This window comes from Rhinoderma darwinii, chromosome 5 (assembly GCF_050947455.1).
Source record: "Rhinoderma darwinii isolate aRhiDar2 chromosome 5, aRhiDar2.hap1, whole genome shotgun sequence".
In the NCBI taxonomy this organism is placed as follows: Eukaryota; Metazoa; Chordata; class Amphibia; order Anura; family Rhinodermatidae; genus Rhinoderma; species Rhinoderma darwinii.
In genome coordinates, this window is record NC_134691.1 from 186,640,048 (window position 1) to 186,662,743 (window position 22,696).

Sequence of the window (22,696 nt, forward strand, 5' to 3'; positions counted from 1 at the left end):
CGCAATTTACTCTGCAGGGCCGTTCCAGAACGTCCTGCAGAGTTAGCATGTTTGTCGCTCCCCGGCGGCATTTAACTCCGTGATACAGCTGTATCATGGAACTTTAACCGGAGACCACTCAGCGTGGTCTCCGGTCATGTGATCGTTGTGACAACCTGTCACAACGATCACATTGCTCCTAACAGCAACGCTTACGCGCCGACTGTGAGGAGCTTTGTGATACAGCTGTCTAGAGACAGCTGATATCACGGAGCTTTCACCCGGAGACAACTCAGTGTGGTCTCCGGTCATGTGATCCCTGTGACAGCATGTCACAGCTATTACATTGCTCCTAACAGCAGCGCTTATGTGCCGACTGTGAGGAGCTCTGTGATACAGCTGTCTAGAGACAGCTGATATCACGGAGCTTTCACCCGGAGACCACTCAGTGTGCAGGAAGGAGAGAATCTGCCTCAAAATCCCAAACGGAATTTTGAGGCAGAATTTTCCTCCAGCAAAAAACTCTTGGAACAGATCCCGAAAATGTGCTGACTGGATTGTGTGTACCAAGATGTCTGACATAGGTGGAGTGGGCAGAATTACATTTATCAGGCTGTGAAAGGGGCGGGGGAGATGGGTGCCTGTACTTAGATCAGGGATAGATGGAGGCACACATGATAATGATGATTCTAGCGTGTAGGACAGTGTGCAGGGAGGGAGCCGCCTGGAATTAGAGCAGGGAGGGACCTGTGAGCATAGAGGGGCGTGGCAGTATGCAAATAGCTGAGATGCTTTGGAGGAAGCGGGGTGGGGGGGGGATGCAAGCCTCAGATGTCTCCTCAGATGCAGCAGGGGATCATGGGTGGGGTGGGTTACAAGACAGGAAACAGACAGTAAGGGATGTAAACAAACAGCAAGGGATGTAAACAATCAGAAAGAGTGACGATGGAGATCAAACAGAAACTGGTTAGAAGGTTAATAGAGGGTATTAGGGAAGGCAAACCAAGGCTGGGGGATACTTTTTAGAATTATTTTTTTCCTGGACAACCCGTTTAAGGGTTTTCCTTTGTTTTGGCACCACAAGACCACTTCTAACCTGGCAAGGTGCCTAAAATATATTCTAATAAAAAGAAGGCCCCAAAATCCACTAGTGGCTCATTCAATACTGATGACTCTGTTTCAGTGCTTAGGCATAGTGGGGCCACATGTGGGATATTTCTAAAAGCTGCAGAATCTGGGCAATAAATATTGAGTTGTGTTTTTCTGTTAACACTTACTGTAGTACAGATAAAAATTGATTAAAATTGAATTCCTGCAAAAAAAATAAAAATGTCACCTCTACTTTGCTTAAATTCCTGTGAAACACCTAAAGGGTTAATACATTTTCTAAATGCTGTTTTGAATACTTTGAGGGGTGCAGTTTTAAAAATGGGGTCATTTATGGGGTATCCCAAAATATAAGCCCCTCAATGCCACTTCAGAACTGAACTGGACCCTATAAAAATAGCCTTTTGAAATTTTTGGAAAATGTGAGAAATTGCTGCTAATGTTCTAAGCCTTATAAGGTCGAAGAAAAATAAAGGGACGTTCAAAAAATGATGCCAACATAAAGTAGACATATGGCAAATGTTAATTAGTAAATATTTTGTGTGGTATTACTATCTGTTTTACAAGCAGATATATTTAAATTGAGAAAAATGCAAATTTTTGCAAATTTTCTTTAAATATTGGTGTTTTTCACAAATAAGCAATGAATTTATCGACCAAATTTTACCCCTGTCATAAAGTACAGTTTGTCACGAGAAAACAATCTCAGAATCGCTTGGATAGGTAAAAGCATTCCAAAGCATTCCAAAAATGGGGCTCTGTAATTTAGTCCAAAAGGATTAAAATAAGTTTTTCCTACTTCAATAAACATTTAAAAGATAAAAATATTACCCCTTTTGAATTTAAATTATCTGTAAACCCCAAACCGGATTCAGTATAAATATGCATCAAGAGTTCTTTCACTAATTTCTCAGGACTTTGCAAAATTGGGTATATAAGGTTAATAAAACTATAAAATGTGATATATATACGAATTAAAAATTCAGGGTAAAGAATACATTTATCTTCGAAAGCATATGTTTGTATATGCAAGGACAGTGAACTATGTGCCCCCCAACTAGTCTTTGGACTGTGCTCGTATCCTTTGTGTATATAGTTACCTGTCAAGAGACTGTTAGGACGCATGTCTGGTGAAGTCTTGAGGAGTTTTGTTTTGTCTTGCAGGTTCTTGGAGTGGGCAGACAGCGATGCCGTGCAGCGCTGCTGATTGAATATTGCTTTCATCAGTGGAGTGAAGACTTCAGTGTAACAGTGATAGAGGTGGAAGTAGGAACTGGCAGGCCCTAGAAGAGCCTAGTACTGGCAAATTGGGAAGCGTGGTGACACTGGTGGAGGGTCAAGGAAATGAGTGAGTGTTTTAGTGCCTAAAGGGGACCCAGGGACCAGATCAGGTTTGTTTTCCTGTAGAGAGGCTGGAGGCTGCAGATTCTGTGGTTGGGTTCCAGAGGGTGACAAAGGCCTAAGCAGAGATGAAGCAAGAGAGGACAAAGAGGCAGGAGACATGGAACAGACAGAGAACTATTAAAAACTGGTATAGACTGGAACAGACAGAAGCAAGTTGTGGAGGAGGGTGGCCTTGGGGGTACTTAGCAGGTTGTCACAAAAAATAAGGCTGGTGGTTGATTGTTTGTTACCTGGAGTGGTAGCTCTGGGAAGTCTGCTGAGGCTACAAAGATAATCACCCAGTGTAGTGTGGGGACCAGTGGGTGTACTGTGCTCAATCCTGGGGGAAGTCTGTAGTGGGGCCTAGTGTGGAATTTATAAGATTTCTTGTTTGGATTGGCCTGTGAGGAACACTGCAGTGGAGTTTGGTAGCCTGGTAGGCCTGAAAACATGGCCTAGTGACTTTAGTCCTGGGAAAGCCTGGACTATTGAAATAGTCATTGGAGTAGGTAGCCCTTTTTACTAGGGCCCTAGTAGAGAGGCTACCTAGATCCTAGATTGACTGGAAATGTGGGAGAAGGCTTGGGTAGAGGCGGGAGACCTCCTGGTATAAGTGCCTATCGGGCGTGTCGGGTGTAGAATATTAGATGACCATGTGCGGCCAGTGCTATTCGAAAAAACATGTGAATCTGTAGGTTAGGACCATAAGGTGAGGATAGAGTGCCTCTAGGTTGAAAGAAGGAAGAGACGGGCATCTGACACATAGGTGGGACAGCCGAGAAAACAGCAGGAGGTTGTGTAAAGTAACACAATCTGGGTGTGGCCTCTGGAAGGCAAGTAGAGACCTGCAACAGGGAAAAGTTTAAAAAAGTGTTTATCTGTATAGATAATTATTTAGCTAGTAATATGCAAAAAGCAGGAGATAAAAGATGGTGGAGACAATAATGGTATTTAATTCTTTCTTTACTTGAACATATGCAGCACATAAACTGGAATAGTATAACAAAAACAGAAGGCATATGATAAACTTTAAATGGGTGCTGAAACAGTCTTTATATTTTTTTTGGGCAATAACTGCTCCTGGTGATAGCCCAGCTTATGATAATAGTCCAACTCTGCAGCACATGCTTGGGACGGATCTGGTAATGGCTGAAATCTGTATCTCCCTCTTAGTTGCTCCATCACTGCTCTTAGCTTAGGGCTTTTCGTAAATTTTCCCCACATACTCATATTCACGGTGATCTCTTCTGGGGCCTCCTGGTTTTGACCACTTTCCCTCTGTGATACAGCTTCTATGACAGTACAGTTCTCTCCCTGCAAAGCAGTTCTTCTAGCAGTTGGTCTCTCTCTGAATGCAGCAGGCCGGATCTCTTTCTGTGTGGCAACTCTCCTAGTAGCTGGTCCCTCTCTGTCAGAACACACTTTGCACACCCGTCTCTCCCGAAGACTCACTCTGCCCCACTTATTTCTGTCCAGGCAGAATCTCCTTCCCTGGCCATCCTGAACAATGCTCTGGCACCCTTTGGGGCATGATGGCAGCGTATAGGAGTTAGATGCTACAGCAGCATCTCAGTGTGTTACAATCTACAGACGTTTCAAGAGACTGTGCCCCTTTTAGTGGTGTAGCCATTAAACTTGATGTGTCTCATAAAGAGAAAGTAACCATATGCTTGTGGGACCTATAATAACAGTTGTATTCAGTAAAGACAACTTGTTCAACATTAATTTGTCCTGTGGTTGTGTTTTATTAAAGGAGAGCCACTCAAGAGAACTCCACGGTACATAGATTCGCTTAGCATGGTGCCATTTCATTCCCATAGCTGTTGCTTTCTGCTTTAAATAAAATACTTCTTTCAATAGAAAATGAATATACCTGAAAATAAAATCTATAGAGTCCAATATAAAATAATTTTGTATTTGGGGCATTGCTAGCGCCATTTGCTAACCCCTTCCCAACACCTGCCATATATATATACGGAATAGGTCGGGTGGTGGGGAGTATGGAGCGGTACTCTAATTTTGCATTGAGCAGCTCAAAGATACTGTTGAGGGTTGAACGATAATGCAATAAGGAGAACTTTATATGATAATAATCTGGTACTATTTTATCTGTTATGTTCTCAAGCACAATGTATTAATGATAAATTGCACGTCTCTATGCAGCATATCGAATACTGAACACTAACGGCAGTGATCAGTTGTCTTGTCACCCAGATGTCTGCCAGGAAAAAATAGGCTGCTGTCTTCCAGGCTTGGCAGAGTTCAGTAGCAGCAGATGCACAGATTTTAAGCAAGTATACATTTCGTTCTTGTCAGTACTTGACAACAGGTCATTTGTCCTAATGACTTTGTGCCTCCAGATGACATTCGCGAAGGAAGATTCTGGTTATAAACTGCTGAAAACAAGCTGTAAAAATAATGAAGATAGTGACTGTTTTGTTATCACTCTAGATCAGCATACAATATTGCAGATTATATGCAGGGTTGCCATCAATAGTATACAGTTATGTCCAGAATTATTTGGACAGTGACACAATCTTCATGATTTGGGCTCTGCTTGCCACCACATTGGATTTAAAATGAAACAACTGGGATGCAATTGAAGTGTAGACTTTCAGCTTTAATTCAAGGGGTTGAACAAAAATATCCTGTGAAACGTTTAGAAATTGTAACCATTATTCTACACAGCCTCCTCATTTCAGGGACTCAAAAGTAATTGGACAAATTAACATTACCATAAATAAAATGTTTTTTTTAAATACTTCATATAGAATAATTTGCAGGCAATGACTGCCTGAAGTCTAGAACCCATGGACATAACTGAACGCTGGGTCTCCTCCTTTGTGATTCTTTGCCAGGCCTTTACTGCAGCTGTCTTCAGTTGTTGCTTGTTTGTGGGTCTTTCTGCCTTAAGTTTTGTCTTAAGCAAGTGAAATGCATGCTCGATTGGGTTGAGATCTAATAATTGACTTGGCCCTTGCAGAATATTCCACTTCTTTGCCTTAAAAACTCTTGGGCTGCTTTTGCAGTATGTTTTGGGTCAGTGTCCATCTGTACTTTGAAGCGACGTGCTGCATTTGGTTGTATCTGAGCAGAAAGTATATCCCTGAACACTTCAGAATTCATCTGGCTGCTTCTGTCTTCAGTCACATCATCATTAAACACTAGTGACCCAGTGCCTTTGGCAGCCATGCATGCCCATGCCATCACACTGCCTCCACCATGTTTTACAGAGAATGCAGTGTGCTTTGGATCATGAGCCGTTCCATGCCTTCTCCATACTTTCTACCTCCCATCATTCTGGTACAGGTTGAACTTAGGTTCATCTGTCCAAAGAATTCAGTTCCAGAACTGGGATAGCTTCTTTAGATGTTGTTTGGCAAAGTCTAATCTGGCCTTTCTATTTTTGAGGCTGATTAATCACCTTGTTGTGAACCTTCTATTTGCTCTCATGAAGTCTTCTCTTTGTGGTAGACTTAGATACTGATACACCTACTTCCAGGAGAGTATTCTTCACTTGGGTAGATGTTGTGAAGGGGTTTTTCTTCACCATGGTAAGAATTCTGCGATCATCCACCACTCTTGTCTTCCGATGCACGTCCGGACCTTTTGCAGTTCACAAGATCACCAGTGCGTTCTTTTTTTTTTTCAAGAATGTACCAAACGGTTGATATGGCCACTTCTAACATTTGTGCTATCTGTCTGATGGATTTCTTCATTTTTTTCAGCCTTAGGATGGTCTGTTTCACTTGCATTGAGAGCTCCTTTGACCTCATGTTGTGGGTTCACAGCAACAGCTTTCAAATGCAAATGCCACACCTGGAATCAACTCCAGACCTTTTACCTGCTTAATTGATGATGGATTAACGAGGGAATAGCCCATTAAATAGCTTTTGAGATAATTGTCCTATTACCTTGGGTCCCTTGAAAAAGACGCAGCTACATATTAAAGAGCTGTAATTCCTAAACCCTTCCTCAAATTAGGATGTGAAGACCCTCAAATTAAAGCTGAGAGTCTGCACTTTAAGCCCATATTGATCATATAACTTTATATTCAATATGTTTTGGTAAACAACCACAATGCCAAAACTTGTGTCACTGTCCAAATAATTCTGGACCTAAGGGTATGTGCACACACACTAATTAAGTCCGTAATTGACGGACGTATTTCGGCCGCAAGTCCCGGACCGAACACAGTGCAAGGAGCCGGGCTCCTAGCATAATACTTATGTACGATGCTAGGAGTCCCTGCCTCGCTGCAGGACAACTGTCCCGTACTGTAATCATGTTTACAGTACGGGACAGTTGTCCTGCAGCGAGGCAGGGACTTCTAGCATCGTACATAAGTATGATGCTAGGAGCCCGGCTCCTTGCACTGTGTTCGGTCCGGGACTTGCGGCCGAAATACGTCCGTCAATTACGGACGTAATTAGTGTGTGTGCACATACCCTAACTATATGAGAGACAAATTGTCAGAGCCCTTGTGCTTCCATCTTGGACCCAATTATGTATTTTTGCGGACACCAGGGATGATAACATAAACCTTCTCCAGCATAAAGATTATTCCTTTTCATACACACAGTGGCTCATGGATATGGCAATCTTTGGGGCCCGTATAATATATTTGGTGAATCACTGGGGAAATGCAGAAATATATTAGTAATGCCCTGTTCGCCCTGGCACCTTGATAATTTTTACAGGAATTATTACATATGTTGGATCCATTATGATCCATTTTGTAATAGATCCTGACATTTGCCATTGGCCCAGATTGGTTATATATTTTTATATGGTTATATATACATTATATTAAATACTACACCACTCTAGTCGTTAAAGAGCTATGAAAACATGATGAAAAACAGTAGAGTGAATGATGTCAGCATGTCCAAGGCTCATTCAGCTACCTTTTCCTGCCCCGGTTATACAGATCCGCGTCAGAAGGAACTGTGCAACAGTGTTTAACAGCCACACAGTTCTCTCTATTGTTGGGCAGGGTGCTGAGTGCATACGATTGCTCTGTCTAAATTCTTGGCCAACTACTTAGACGCCACCTAGAAAACAGGGGCACTGGCCAATTTCACAGTTTGCCACCTTCTAATGTCACATCATAGAGCACAGGCCAAAAAGACACACTTTTGTAAAACACATTAATATAGAGAACAGCTTTTAACAATAGAATGCAGAATAGAAAAGACCGAACACCCAAACACACGCACGCACGCACGCACACACACACACATGACAATATTTTTGCCATTGTCATTGTCCATGTAACTCACTTGAAGAATGAGGAGGGAAAACCACTAGACACCGTTACTGGATGCACAAAAGCAATATACCTGCCTATTGCTTTTCTTTCCCAGTCTTATGAGGGGTATCACGGCATGACAGAGCCTGAAATTTCACAAGCAGTAAAGTAATGTGGGGAAAGTTGAAGGCAGCTGTTTTGCTTTTGGGGACTGAGACGATGACTCTTAGGGTAAGTTCACACGTAGTGTAAATACTGCAGATTTTCCGCAACAGATTTAGGCACCATGCACATGAACGTAAAAACGCCTGTAATTTTACGGGCCCATGGACTTCTATTGGCCATGGGGACCTCCCTGTATGCTTACGGGAAGGTGCCCGTGCCGTTGAAAAATATAGAACATGCCCTATTTCAGGCCGTAATTACAGCACGGGCAGGCCCATAGAAGTCTGAGGGGCTCCCGTAATTACGAGTGACTACGTGTGTGCACCTGTAATTACGGGAGCGTTGCTAGGGGACGTCAGGGTATAGTCACTGTCCAGGGTGCTGAAAGAGTTAAACGATCGGAAGTAACTCTTTCAGCACCCTGGACAGAAACTACCGATCACAATATAGATCAACCTGTAAAAAAAAAAAGATGTTCATACTTACCCAGAACTCCCTGCTTCTTCCTCCAGTCCAGCCTCCTGGGATGACGTTTAAGCCCATGTGACCGCTGCACCCAATCACAGGCTGCAGCGGTCTCATGGACTGCCGCGTCATCCAGGGAGGTCGGGCTGGATGTCGAAAGAGGGACGCGTCACCAAGACAACGGCCGGGTAAGTATGAATTTATTTTACTTTTTCTGCGGAAAGGGCTGTCCCTTCTCTCTATCCAGCACTATTAGAGAGAAGGGCTGCCAATTACTGCAGTGTAATTTTGCAGCGAAAACGTGCCCGTAAATACGGGTGGAATACGGGTGACACCGGACCCATATTTACGGGCACGGTTCCGTAAATACTGGTGCAATACGGGTCGAATACGTGTGACCAAGGACCCGTATTTACGCCAGTATTTACGGGAGGGAAAAAATACGTTTGTGTGCATGAGGCCTTAGTTGTAGAAATCCGCAGCATAATACAGTAGCAGCAGAGGGGATGAGATTTTAGCAAATCTCATGCATACGCTGGGTGAATGATGAGCAGAAAAACCATTTAAAAATTGATCTGTGTTCTTTTAGGGTATGTGCACACGATGAGAGGCTTTTACGGCTGAAATTGCAGACTGTTTTCAGGAGAAAACAGCTGCCTCGTTTCAGCCGTAATTCCTCCTCCTCGCATTTTGCGAGGCTTCTCTGACAGCCGTAAATTTTGAGCTGTGCTTCATTGAGTTCAATGAAGAACGGCTCAAATTACATCTGAAAGAAGTGTCCTGCACTTCTTTTGCCGAGGCTGTATTTTTACGCGTTGTCGTTTGACAGCTGTCAAATGACGATGCGTAAATGACAGGTCGTCGGCACAGTACGTCGGCAAATCCATTCAAATGAATGGGCAGATGTTTGCCGACGTATTGTAGCCTTATTTTCAGACGTAAAACGAGGCATTATACGCCTCGTTTACGCCTGAAAATAGGTCGTGTGAACCCAGCCTTAATCTGCTGCATGTCAATTGTATTTGCGTAATCGCCGCAAAAAATGCAACTCAGAAGAAACAAAAACTTATACTATGGGCTCGTCCACATCTTGCGGAATTGTTGCTTTTTTTTGTTCGGAATTGCGAACGGAAAAAACGCAGCAGAATACAGTAGCAGCATAGTGGATGAGATTGAACAAATCTCATCCACACACCGCGTTCAAATTTAGAGACTAAATTGACCTGCAGTGCATATTTTTTGGTCCGCAGCATTTGAATCCCTGCTGCGGAAAGAGGACTGAATTACTGCGTTTTTCAGAGGAGATGTCACTTGCATTGTAAAAAACCCAGCAAAATACGCACCATTTTCTGCAGTAAAAACTGCAGGAAATGTGCATTTTTCCGCAGCGGAAATTCTGCTACTTTCAACGGAATTGTTGCAGAAATGTTCTGCACCAATTCCGTGGTGTGTGGAATAGCCCTTACCAAGGAAATTGCAGTTTTCCACAGTGGACACTCCGGACAAAAAAACTCGCAGATTTTTGGCTTGAATTCCATGTGATCGCCAGGGAGGATACGCTGTGTACATTTACGCAACGTATTCAACCAGTGTAAACGTAGCCTTTTAATGAAAGTGTCATATCTTTAAATAAAGAACAGGTGTCAGAACTAGCCAGCCGAGCATTATGCAACAGAATAACCAGTTCTTTTTTGTACAAGAACATCCCAACTAGCGATCACCACTAGGTGGACTAGGTTAGGCTGTGAAACATTTTAAAAAAAAATTGTCCCTGTGTTGAATTTCTGCTTTAGGTGTTGAAGGTGCTGCACAACTAGGCAGAGACAGAAAATTCAAAAGAGCAACCATATTCCCTGTAAAGTGGCTATAGAGATCAGACACGCCTAATTGCCAGAAAATACTAAATGGTTTACTTTTGCGTATTTACATTATCCTAAACTAAGGTAAAATGGATACATTTGAGATACGTTTTTCTTTAATATAAAGATTAGTCCCAATCATTGTTTTTTTCTACATTTTTAGTTCAATCATTTTAGAATCATATACTAATAATAATATTTGCAGTGTGTAAGGGTTTGTTTCTTTAATTCTCTACGTCTGCTAATAAATTATTGTATGCTACACTTTCTTACTATCCTCAGGTTAGGAAAGCAATTACAGTAGGTCAGTTCCTAAGAATTAGGCCCAGTTCACACAGTTTATTGGTGCTGATTTTGACGCGGACACCGCGTCAGAATCAGTGACAAAAAGCACCTAAAACCGCCTCCCATTGATTCCTGCCTCAAAATTCTTGAAGGAATTTTGAGGCAGATTTTTTCTACCTGCAAAATAATCCGTGTGAACAGGGCCTAAGACTGCTCCAGTGGTGAAAAATATAAATAAACAGGTGCTTAACATCTCCAGGAAGTTCCTTGAAAGGGGATAAAGTCAAAAGACTATCAGAAAGGACTATATTAGAGCAAAGGCCTCGAAATAGGAATTACCTTTTGTGAGTGCACAAAAGTACCCAGAGCTGACCACCGAACAATATTTATACTAGTTAGGGTGCCATTCAGGAAGAACTTGCCAAACTCTGTTCTAATTTATCAACCCCTTGGCGACATGTCATATAGAGTTACATCGCTGTCGCCAAGGTAATAATGCAATCCAACGTACAGTTACCTTGGAGCTTTAAATGCTCACCATGTCTAAGGACAAAGTGTTCAAGTAAAGATGTCTGCCATCGTTACTCACTGCCCAGGGGACCATCGCGGTCCCCCCTCCCCCCCCGCATCGGAATCAATTCTGACCGGCCAATCGCGACTTTTTGGCATAAATCTATCACTGTGGCACAGTGATATGGTGGTAATTGGTGCTGTCTAGGACAGCACCAAATCCTGCCTTGTATTCCTGGGGCGGTGGCAGTGGTGCCACCTCCCCGATCACTACAATTGGTCGGTCTGCATAGACTGACCAATTTCAGCCATGGCGGGTATTTCAAACACTCTCCACCAGCTCTGCCCGCCACATTCTGGTTAGGAACGGTGAGCAGAGCTGGTGCATAACAGTCTCTGACCATACTGACCATTAAGATATGTTCACAGAGGGTGGATACGCTGCGTAAAAGCACACAGCGTATCCTCCCTGGGCGCCGAAGAGTATTCAGGCCGAAAAACTGCAATAAATTGTGGTGCAGTATTTTGGCTGGAATATCCGCTGCAGAAAAGTACACATTTAAAAAAAAGTTTGATACTTACGTAGCCATGGCGACACCTCCCTCTGCTGTCCTGCAGACTGGCCTCGTGGGATGAGTTTCAATTCCATGTGTCCGCTGCAGCCTGTGATCCCTTGAACATCATCCCAGGAGGCTGGCCTGGACGAAGAAGCACAGAATTCTGGGTAAGTGTAAAAATGTTTATTTCTGATCTATGTTTTATGCAGCGAAATCGCTGCTATTCTGGCGCAAAAAAACGCAACATCTGCTAATTGTTGCGGGTATTACCTCCCTATTGAATTCAGTGGGGAAAAACCTGCAACAACTAAGCAGTGATTACGCAAATGCAATTGGCATGCTGCGGTTAAAAATTCTGCACCGCAGGTCAGTTTCTAAGCAGTTTTTCTGTTTAGCATGAACGCAGCGTGTGGATAAGATTTGTTCAAATCTCATCCACTGTGCTGCTACTGTATTATGCTGCGGATTTTCTGCAAAGCCTCAGTATTTACTCTACATGTGTACTGGATTTTCTTGACAGCTTCTTTGTCGACGCCCGTGGTTAATCAGCCTGCATCTGTGCCTAGGTCTGTTAGAGTGACTCGATCTGCTACCACTCAGGCTGGGAGGCTGAGGAGTGGGAGAACCTATCACAGCCTGGCCAGACGGAGCTAGCTCCCGCCCTCTGTCTATTTGTACCTTCATTTCCTGCTCCTCCTTTGCCTGTGATTCTGTCTGGTTTCCTGGCTCTGCTGCTCCTGCTAATACTATTGACCTCTACTTCAAATTGACCACGGTTTTACTGACTACTATCCTGCTCTGCGTTTGGTACCTCGTACAATCCTGGTTTGACTTGGCTCGTTCACTACTCTTGTTGCTCACGGTGTTGCCGTGGGCAACTGCCCCATTTCCATTAGCTTCTGTGTACCCTTGTCTGTTGGTCTGTCCTGCCCTTATTGAGCGTAGGAACCGTCGCCCAGTTGTACGCCGTTGCTAGGACGGGCCGTGCAAGTAGGCAGGGACTGAGTGGCTAGTAGATTAGCGCTCACATGTCTGTCTCCTTACCCCGTCATTACAGTATGTATGTACAAGACAGGATACACGGTAGTCACGATGCACAAGGTAAATTATCCAGAAACCACTCCCACCTTCTTGTTCATCTCAAGAAGCGGAGCTTGCTGAGGCTTGTACCGTGGCAAAAGGTAAGACGGCCGACATTTATACTGACACTAGGTAAGCTTTTGGCAGCGCCCATGATTATGGGCCCATTGGTAGTAGGAACTTCTGTTGAATCATCGGGTAATCCAATTGAGAGCGCAATAGATTACATACCTAACAGACAGAGTATGTGCAGCCAGGTAACAGAAAATTAGCTTGTCACTGGATTCAATAATGCCACAACTAGGTTTGTAGCAGCCTGCATGATATGCGCACGGCATGACATAGGTAATACAGCAAAGGTACCTATGAAACGTGTACACCTGGCCAAATTGCCCGGTCCAGCAACTGCAGAACATACAACTACTTGAGGTAGGTGTGTATTAAAATGTGCTCGTATGTGTAGACCTGTTCCCAGGGTGGCCTGAAGCCTGGCCAGCATTTTCCCCACTGCAGAAGTTGTGTTTCGTGACAGGGGAATAGTTTTCTGCCAAGTATTGAACTGGTGTTTGTACAATGATTAAGATATCAGCAGCTCTCTAGATGCCATACCAAAGTTAGTTTGATTGATAACGGTATTTAAGAAGTGTTGTGGGAATATTAAATACTGAGGTTAAGTTTTATGTAAAGTTCTAGATCAGCATGCCTTAGCATTGGACTATTGGAGGCATGTGCCAGTGTTGTAACTTGTAAATGATAACTTCTCAGTGGAAGTAGATTCCCATTGCACAATATGATTTTGTTTTGCTCAAGATTGAACCAGCTGTTTGATAAGACAATTCTGTGCAGTACATATAAAGAATTAAAATCAGTTTGTATTTATCACTTTTAGTTACTGCCCAATGTGAATGTTTAACATAAAGATGTCAATGTTAATGTTTTTCTTTAATTGAACTACCTGATTAAGATCAATTAATGATTATGCGATGAAAAAGATTGTTCTCCACAGGAAGTGTCTAACTGGGAGCAGAAGGCGTGAAAACCAGATTCTAATGGGATGTGGATGGATAAAGGAAGGTAAACCGGTAGCATCCAAGGCACTCTTGATGGAATTTGCAGTGATGGTATGTGGCCTCACATTTGCCTCGAAAACTGCCAGGAACAATTTGGTGAGGTCTAATTGGTATGTGCCAGGTTTTATAGCTCTTGCTGGTAAATTCTGTTAGAGCTGTTTGATTTGCCTACAGAACAGTCCTGGCAGACCGGTGTGAACCTTATCATCATACCCGCCTCCCACGAAGAGACTTTGAGAGGCCTTCCCAGGTAATACAAGTTGTTTTTAGCTTCCTAAGATATTAGGAATATGTTAAGGGTGTTCATTTGAATCTTAGAGTAGGTAAGAAAAAAATTGGTTTGAAACACTTGTCAGACAAAACATATGATATCTCTGTATATTTATGTGGGGAGGAGCTGTTACAGGTAATCAGCTCAGAACAAGGTACAAATCCCGTTGAAAAGAGAAACACCAAGTTCAAAATTAAAATGTACCCAGTAGCTACAAATTTTCTAGGTGCCCTGTCCAGTGGGACAGAGAAGTTTTTCTTACAGATGTAGCCATCTTTAACTTGATTCTAATAACTTGCTGCAGCGTGATATCACACAACAAAAGCCATTGCAAAAGTCAAGATAAGAGATCTAGCCATTGTTTATTTAATGCTTTAAAAGTCAAGGTAAAGACGGCTACATGTATATATATATATATATATATATATATAAAGGTGTTTGTTTGACTTAGTTTAAAGAGGCTCTGTCACCAGAGTAGAAGTGCCCTATCTCCTACATAGTCTGATGGCCGCTGTAATGTAGATAACAGCAGTGGTTTTTATTTTGAAAAACGATCATTTTTGAGCAAGTTATGAACAATTTTAGATTTATACTAATTAGTTTCTTAAAGACCAACTGGGCGTGTTTTTACTTTTGACCAATTGGGTGCTGTAAAGAAGTGTATGAGGCTGACCAATCAGTGACCAATCAGTGTCATACACTTCTCATTGTTCCAGTCCAGCTTCTTTCACTGCACAATCACACTGTGCTGTGGATCATGCTGACCTGGAACAATGAGAAGAGTATGAAGCTGATAGGTCACTGATTGGTCAGCCTCATACACTTTTTTACAACACCCACTTAGTCAAAAGTAAAAACACGCCCAGTTGGTCTTTAAGAAACTAATTAGCATAAATCTAAAATTGCTCATAACTTGCTCAAAAATGATTGTTTTTCAAAATAAAAACCACTGCTGTTATCTACATTACAGCGCCGATCAGATTATGTAGGAAATAGGGCACTTATAATGTGGTGACAGAGCCTCTTTAAGGGCCTGTTATTGTATGTACTTATAACAACTTTTATAGAGTATGCAGATGTTGTTATCACCAGATGAGCATTTTTTTTAACAATTGATAAAGGTTGGGTCCCAAGCAAGTGCCAATAATCTTAAATCAAAGACTTTAACATAATGAATTTCATCACTGAGATGCAGCAGGCACAGCCTGAGCCAATACAACGTGCTTGTCATGAACTAAAGGCAGTGTCACAATTCTAAGCAGCCGTGCAGACAATCAACTTGCCAGAGGAAGAGGTTTCGATGCAGAGGGTTTGCGGCAGTCATAATAAAACTCAAATAATCTGCCTACAAGGGAACTCACCCCAGGCTCACAGTATAAAGTGTTGTGTACTGCCCGGTGACGTATACTAACAAGAGACAGTGACTGACAGATGAGAAGGACCAAACCAAGTCCTGCTGACATCAGCAATCGTCAAAGTAAAGGAAAGGCCAAAGACCTGAGTGAACCTGTCAGAAACATCCAAGTGCTTTACAGCGGAAGACAAGTGACCAGGAGGTGGATAATAATAAATCCCTCACTGTACACCAACGTACAGTCTGACTCGACAATTTTTTGGGTTACCCTAAGGGTGATAGTCAGTGAAGAGCAGAAGACGGAAGAGGTTTAAGATGTACAGGACTTGTCAATCACTGATGGAACCCAAAGCCCAAACCTGAGAGGAAATGCATAGAATTGGTGATAGCATTATTGTCACGGTCTGTAGGTATGTATACCCACTAGTCTGCACTGCCGTAGCATGGAGGCAGCTGGCCAAGAAACAGAGCCCCCAATCAATACAAAGTACTGGTCTTCGGTACCTGAATAGTCCAGACAGTGGTCGAGGCTTATCATAGATGGAGGTGGGTGCAGCAGGTTACGCCAGATGTGGCGGATGACAGCAGGTGCAGCAGGTTTCGCCAGACGTGGCTGATAGCACTGGATGTAGTAGATGACACTGGACGTGGCAGATGACACTGGGCATGACAGATGACACTGGACATGGCAGATGACACTTGACGAGGCAGATGACAGCAGGTGCAGTAGGACATGACTCCAACACTAACAGGCTCAGGAACAAGGACACAGCACAGGATACAGATAGCAGGGCACGGGAAGCAACGGCAAAAGGATAACGCTAAGGGACCATTTGCAAGACTGACATGGTCATACTAACAATGCTCAGGCAATGAGCAAAGGGGCAGGGCCCTTCTTATAGTCCAGGGAATCATGGGCTAATTGATGATGATGATTCCCATGTGTGCGCGCTGGCCCTTTAAGGCCGGGCTCGAGCATGCGCGCACACCCTACGGGACACAGCGGACTGGAGCAGAAGTAAGCACTGGTGTCTCCTGGGAAGGAGATGCGAGCCAGTGCTCACAGATCCTGCGGCCACCAGGGGATTGAGTAAACCGGACGGTCCGCAGCCATGGACGCTACAGTATCCCCCCTCTTATGTCCCCTCTTCTTGGGGCCAAAGCGAGAGAGGAACTTCTTAATGAGAACAGGGGCACTGAGGTTCCCAGGTCCTCTCCTCAGGACCAAACCCTCTCCAGTTCACCAAATAGAAAGTCCTTCCTCCTACCCTTTTGCAGTCCAGGATCTCCTTCACTTCAAACACATCAGATGAGATTGGGATTCTTACTGTAGCGGTTCAGGACCACTGGTTTCAGGAGGGAAACATTAAAGGAGTTGGGGATTCTGAGGGTAGGAGGCATCCAAAGCTTATAGGAGACAAGGTTTATCTGTTGTAGTATCTCAAAAGGTCCAAGGAACCTGGGAGCAAACTTGTATAATGGCACAAACTTGTATAACGAACATTCCGTGAGGTCAGCCAGACTTTGGTACCTGGAAGATACTGAGGCGGCTCTCTTCTATTTATATCCGCTTTACGCTTCATGCAATCGACTGCTAGCAAAATAGAGGACTGGGTCTGTTGCCAGATTTGCAGAAAGTCCCCATATGCAGAGTCAGCAGCAGGTACCTGAGATGTAGCCAGAACAGGAAGAGCGACTCTAGGATGTTGACTGTGTAGCGTCCATGGCCGCGGGCAGTCGGGTTTACTCCCCTCCCGACGCCCGCAGCCATAAATCTGTGAGCGCAACTCTAGGTGGGACGTCTCCAAACGTAAAAACCTCTTCCAAATTACCGATTCCTGTGGCCATCGTCTCCGGAGGAACGTCACATCCCTCCTCTGCCTATCTTGACTCCGGAGCAGCTCCTAAGTTCATCCAGCAGGATCTAGTGGATCGTTTACATCTACCCAGAGTTCTTCTGGAGAGACCCCCGGCTTCTGCCTGTGTGAATGGCCTACCATTGCCTGATCTGATTGTGTTCATCACGGAGCCATTGACACTACGGGTCGGAGCTCTTCACTCGGAGCACATCGCTTTCCTTGTACTACCTAAGGCTATCAATCCTATTCTGCTGGGTCTGCCATGGCTTCGCCTACGCACCCCGGTTCTTGACTGGAGTTCCAGAGAGATACTTCAATGGGGTTCCAGATGCCATAGCCATTGCCTGTCACAAGTTTGTCCTGTTATGCCCCCTCTGACTCAGTCACTCTCCGATCTACCATCTCAGAATGCCAGTTTTGCGGATGTCATCTGCAAGCGATAGGCTGAGACATTGCCTTCACATCGGAATTATGACTGTCCCATTGAACTGGTTCCAAATGCTTCTCTTCCCAGTGGACGGGTATATCCTCTCTCCTTGCCAGAGACTTTATCCATGTCAGCCTATATCAAGGAGAATTTGGAGAGGGGTTTTATACGAAAATCTTCCTCCCCGGCTGGGGCCGGCTTCTTCTTCGTTAAGAAGACAGACGGATCTCTTCGACCCTGCATTGACTACCGTGGTATCAACAAGATCACGGTCAAGAACAAACACCCGTTGCAACTTATATTCGAGCTGTTTGATCGCATACGAGGAGCCAAACATTTTTCTAAGCTAGACCTGCGGGGGGCTTATAACCTAATTCGGATTCACCGGGGTGACGAATGGAAGACGGCATTTAACACCCGTGACGGGTACTGCGAATACCTAATGATGCCCTTCGGACTGTGTAACGCTCCTGCAGTCTTTCAGGAATTCGTCAATGATATCTTCCAAGATCTCCTCTTTATGTGTGTTGTAGAATATCTCGATGATATTTTGATTTTCTCCCCAGATTTGATGACCCATCGGAGGCATGTCTGTCAGGTTCTTCTGCGACTAAGGGAGAATCGCTTATATGCCAAGTTGGAGAAGTGCGTCTTTGAAAAGAGGTCTTTACCTTTTCTGGGCTAGATCATCTCGGATCAAAGTCTTAAGATGGATCCTGAGAAACTAAAGTCTGTCCTGGAATGGCCACGTACTCAAGGCCTGAGGGCCATACAGCGGTTCCTGGGATTCACCAATTTCTACCGGCAGTTTAATCCAAACTTCTCATCTCCGTCGGCTTCCATTTCTACCCTTACCAAGAAGGGTGTGAACGCCAAGGTGTGAACTCCGGAGTCAGAGTCTGCATTTATTAGCCTCAAGAAAGCCTTCACTTCAGCCTCGATCCTCCATCATCCTGACGTATCTCGGCAGTTCTCATTGGAGGTGGACGCTTCGTCTGTTGGTGCAGGTGCACTTCTGTTCCAGAGGAGCTCCAAAGCAAAGGCAGTAGTATGTGGCTATTACTCGAAACTTTTTTATTTTGCAGAGCGCAATTACTCTATTGGGGATCGGGAGCTATTGGTCTTTAAATTGGCTCTGGAGGAGTGGAGACATCTTCTAGAGGGCGCAGCTCACCCTATCTTGGTCTACACCGACCACAAGAACCTTACCTATCTTCAGTCCGCTCAACGACTAAATCCCCGTCAAGCCAGGTGGTCGCTGATCTTCATCCGTTTCCAATTTGTGCTCCACTACAGTCCCGCTGACAAGAATGTTAGAGTCGATGCCCTGTCCAGGTCATTTGAGATGATGACATGGAGGAGTCCCTTCAAACTATCATAGACCCATCCTGCATTGTCACTGCTAATCCTTTGCAGGCTGGAGACATCCCTCCGGGGAGGACTTTTGTTCGGTTGGCAGACAGGAGAAGAATTTTCTGCTGGGGACACAGTTATAAACTGGCTGGGCACGCTGGTGTTCGTAAAACCCGAGACCTGATTGCACATCACTTGTGGTCTTTTCATTCAGCACATCTTTCGCTTGCATGGCTTGCCCCTTCACATTGTGTCTGACCGGGGGGTTCAATTTACCTCAAAGTTCTGGAGAGCCCCCTGTAAACTCCTGGATGTGAGATTGGACTTTTCCTCAGCTTATCACCCCCAGTCCAATGGGCAAGTCGAGAGGATCAACCAGATCATGGAGAATTATCTCTGCCACTTCATCTCTTTACAGCTTTTTCCATGGGCTTTTCCATGAGTTCTCGTACAACAACCACACAAGTGAAGTCCACCAGTTCCACTCCGTTTTACATTGTGTACAGTCAACATCCTAGAGTTCCTCTTTCTGCGTAGACTACATCTCAGGTACCCGCTGCTGACTCTGCATTTGGGGACTTTCTGCAAGTCTGGCACAGACCCTGTCCTCTATTTTGCTGGCAGTCGATCGCATGAAGCGAAAAGCGGATACAAGAAGAAGAGAGCCGCCTCTGTATCTTCTGGGTACCAAAGTCTGGCTGTCCTCTCGGAACATTTGTTTGAAGTTGCCTTCATACAAGTTTACTCCCAGGTTCCTTGGTCCTTTTGTGATTCTGAAAAAGATAAACCCTGTCTCCTATAAGCTGCGGCTGCCTCCTACCCTCAGAATCCCCAACTCCTTTCATGTGTCTCTCCTGAAACCAGTGGTCCTAAACCGCTACAGCAAGACTTCTAGTGCCACAGTTGCTCCCAGCGGTTCTTCTGATGTGTTCGAGGTGAGAGAGATCCTGGAGTGCAAAAGGGTAGGAGGAAGGACTTTCTATTTGGTGGACTGGAGAGGGTTTGGTCCTGAGGAGAGGTCCTGGGAGCCAGAAGAGAACCTCAATGCCCCTGCTCTCATTAAGAAATTCCTCTCTCGCTTTGGCCCCAAGAAGATGGGGCGTAAGAGGGGGGATACTGTAGCATTCATGGCTTCGGGCCGTCAGGTTTACCCACCTCCCGACACCCACAGCCATGGATCTGGTCCCCATCTCCTTCCTAGGAGGTACCAGTGCTCACTTCCGCTCCGGTCCGCTGTGTCCCAAAGGGTGCCTGCTCTTAAAGGGCCAGTGCGCACACATGTAAACAAACATCATCATCAACTTACATTATTTCCTGGACTATATGAAGACCCCAGCCCTTCTGATCCTTGCCTGAGCGTTGTTAGTAAATACCAAGTCTGTCTTGCAAATGGTCCCTTAGTGTTTCCCGTTCCAGTTGTTACCCGTGCCCTGTTACCTGTTCCTGTATCCAATGCTGTGTTCTTGTTGGAGTCGTGTCCTACTGCACCTGCTGTCGTTTGCCACGTCCAGTGTCTTCTGCCACGTCCAGTGTCTTCTGCCACATCTTGTACTGTCCGCCATGTCTGGCGCAACCTGCTGCACCGACCTCCATCCGTGCTGAAGCCACAGCCACTGTCTGGACTAGTTCAGGTACCCGAGTGTTACCAACTGCTATAGACTTTTGTATAGACTGAGACCTGGTCAGCTGCCTCTCCGCTACGGTGGAGCGGCCTAGTGGGTCCACATACCCTGTGACCATGACAGACTGTATACATTGTAGAATAGTGTGGAAGTGGTGGACTCACTTGTGTGGTTTCTTATATAAGAATTCGGCCAATGGAAGAAGCTGTACACAGTTATCATGCTGCATGGAGATGAAGTGGCGGAGATAATTTTCCATGATCTGGTTAATCCTCTCGACTTGCCCATTGGACTGAGGGTGTCACTATCTGTGGGTATGTTGACCCACTGGGCCATACTGCCGTAGCGGTATAGCAGCTGGCCAAACAGGGTACAAAGTCAACGTCTATTGTTCGGATAAAGGTACCTGTGGCAATTCAGACAGTAGCAATGGTTTAGGCTCGGATGGCACTCTGGCAGCAGGCAGACAACAGGTGCGGAGAAACAGCGGGTTTAGTAGCAAAGACAGACACGGGTAGATACAAACACGCCCAGGCAATGCAGGGAGGGGCAGAGCCCTTCTTATAGTCCAGGGTGATCTGGGAGCAATCAGCTCAATCTCACACATGTGTGCGCTATGCCTCCTTAAGGCTGGACTGAGCTCGCGAACATACTATAGTGGTCACTGCGGAACAGGACGACTGCATATGCAGACATCTCTGTAGAAGAGGGCGTCGACAGGATGGAAGGAGTTCGTCGTCAGCGAACACGGACGTTACAGTATCCCACCTCTTACACCCCCTGCTCTTGGGACCGGAATGAGAGAGAAACTTCTTAATGAGGGTAGGAGCATTGAGATTTCTTTCTGGCTCCCAGAACCTCTCTTCTGGACCAAACCCCCTCCAATCTACTAAATAAAAGGTTCCTCCTCTTACTTTTTTAGTGTCCAGGATCTCCTTAACCTCAAATATCTTAGCCGAACTGCTGGGGGCAACTGCATGGCTAAGAGTCTTAGAGTAGCGGTTCAGGACCACATGTTTCAGGAGAGAAACGTGAAAGGAGTTGGGGATCCGGAGGGCAGCGGGCAGCCGAACTAATAAGAGACCTGATTGATCCGCTGCAGGATCTCAAAGGGTCCGAGGAAACTGGGAATTTGCATGACGGCACACTCAGTCAGATATTTCTTGAGGACAGCCAGACCTTAGTACCTGGAAGAAACAGAGGCAGCTCTCTTCTCCTCGTATCTGCCTTACGCTTCATGCGGTCGACTGCCTGCAGAATAGAGGACCGGATTTGCTGCCATATCCGTAAAAAGTCCCAGAATGCAGAGTCAGCTACAGGCACCTTGGACGCAGCAGAGGGAGTAGAATACGTGGATGTTGGCTGTAAACTATAAAGAACGGTGTGGAGGCGGTGAATTCACTTGTGTGGTTGTTATAGGAGAACTCGGCCCAAGGAAGAAGCTGCACCCAGTCATCATGCTGCCTTGAGATGTAGTGTCGTAAGTAGTTCTCCATGATCTGATTGATTCTCTCAGCTCGTCCATTGGACTTGGATGGTAGGCTGAGGAAAAGTCCAACTTTATATCAAGGAAAATACAGAGGGCCCTCCAGAACTTTGAGGTGAACTGAACCCCCCGATCAGACACGATATGCAGAGGTAGGCCATGCAGGCAAAAGATGTGTTGGATGAAGAGGTTGGCCAATCGAGAAGCAGAAGGTAGGCCGGTCAGTGGAACAAAATAAGCCATCTGTTAAGGATCTGCCTGGCACAGCTTCTGTATCCACGCCCATAGGTAATCAGTCTGCACCTGCTTCTATGTCTGTGAGACTGACTACATCTTCCACCACTCAGGATGGCAGGCTTATGAGTGGGAGAGCCTATCACAGTCTGGCCAGACGGAGCTAGCTCCCGCCCTCTGTTTATTTATACCTGCCTTTCCTGTTCCTCCTTGCTTGTGATTCTTCTCTGTTGGTTTCCTGGCCCTGCTGCAGCTTCTGTACTATTTGACCCTGCTTCATATGACCCTGGCTTACTGACTACTCTTCTGCTCTGCGTTTGGTACCTCGTACACTCCTGGTTTGACTCGGCTTGTTCACTACTCTCCTGCTCTGCGTTTG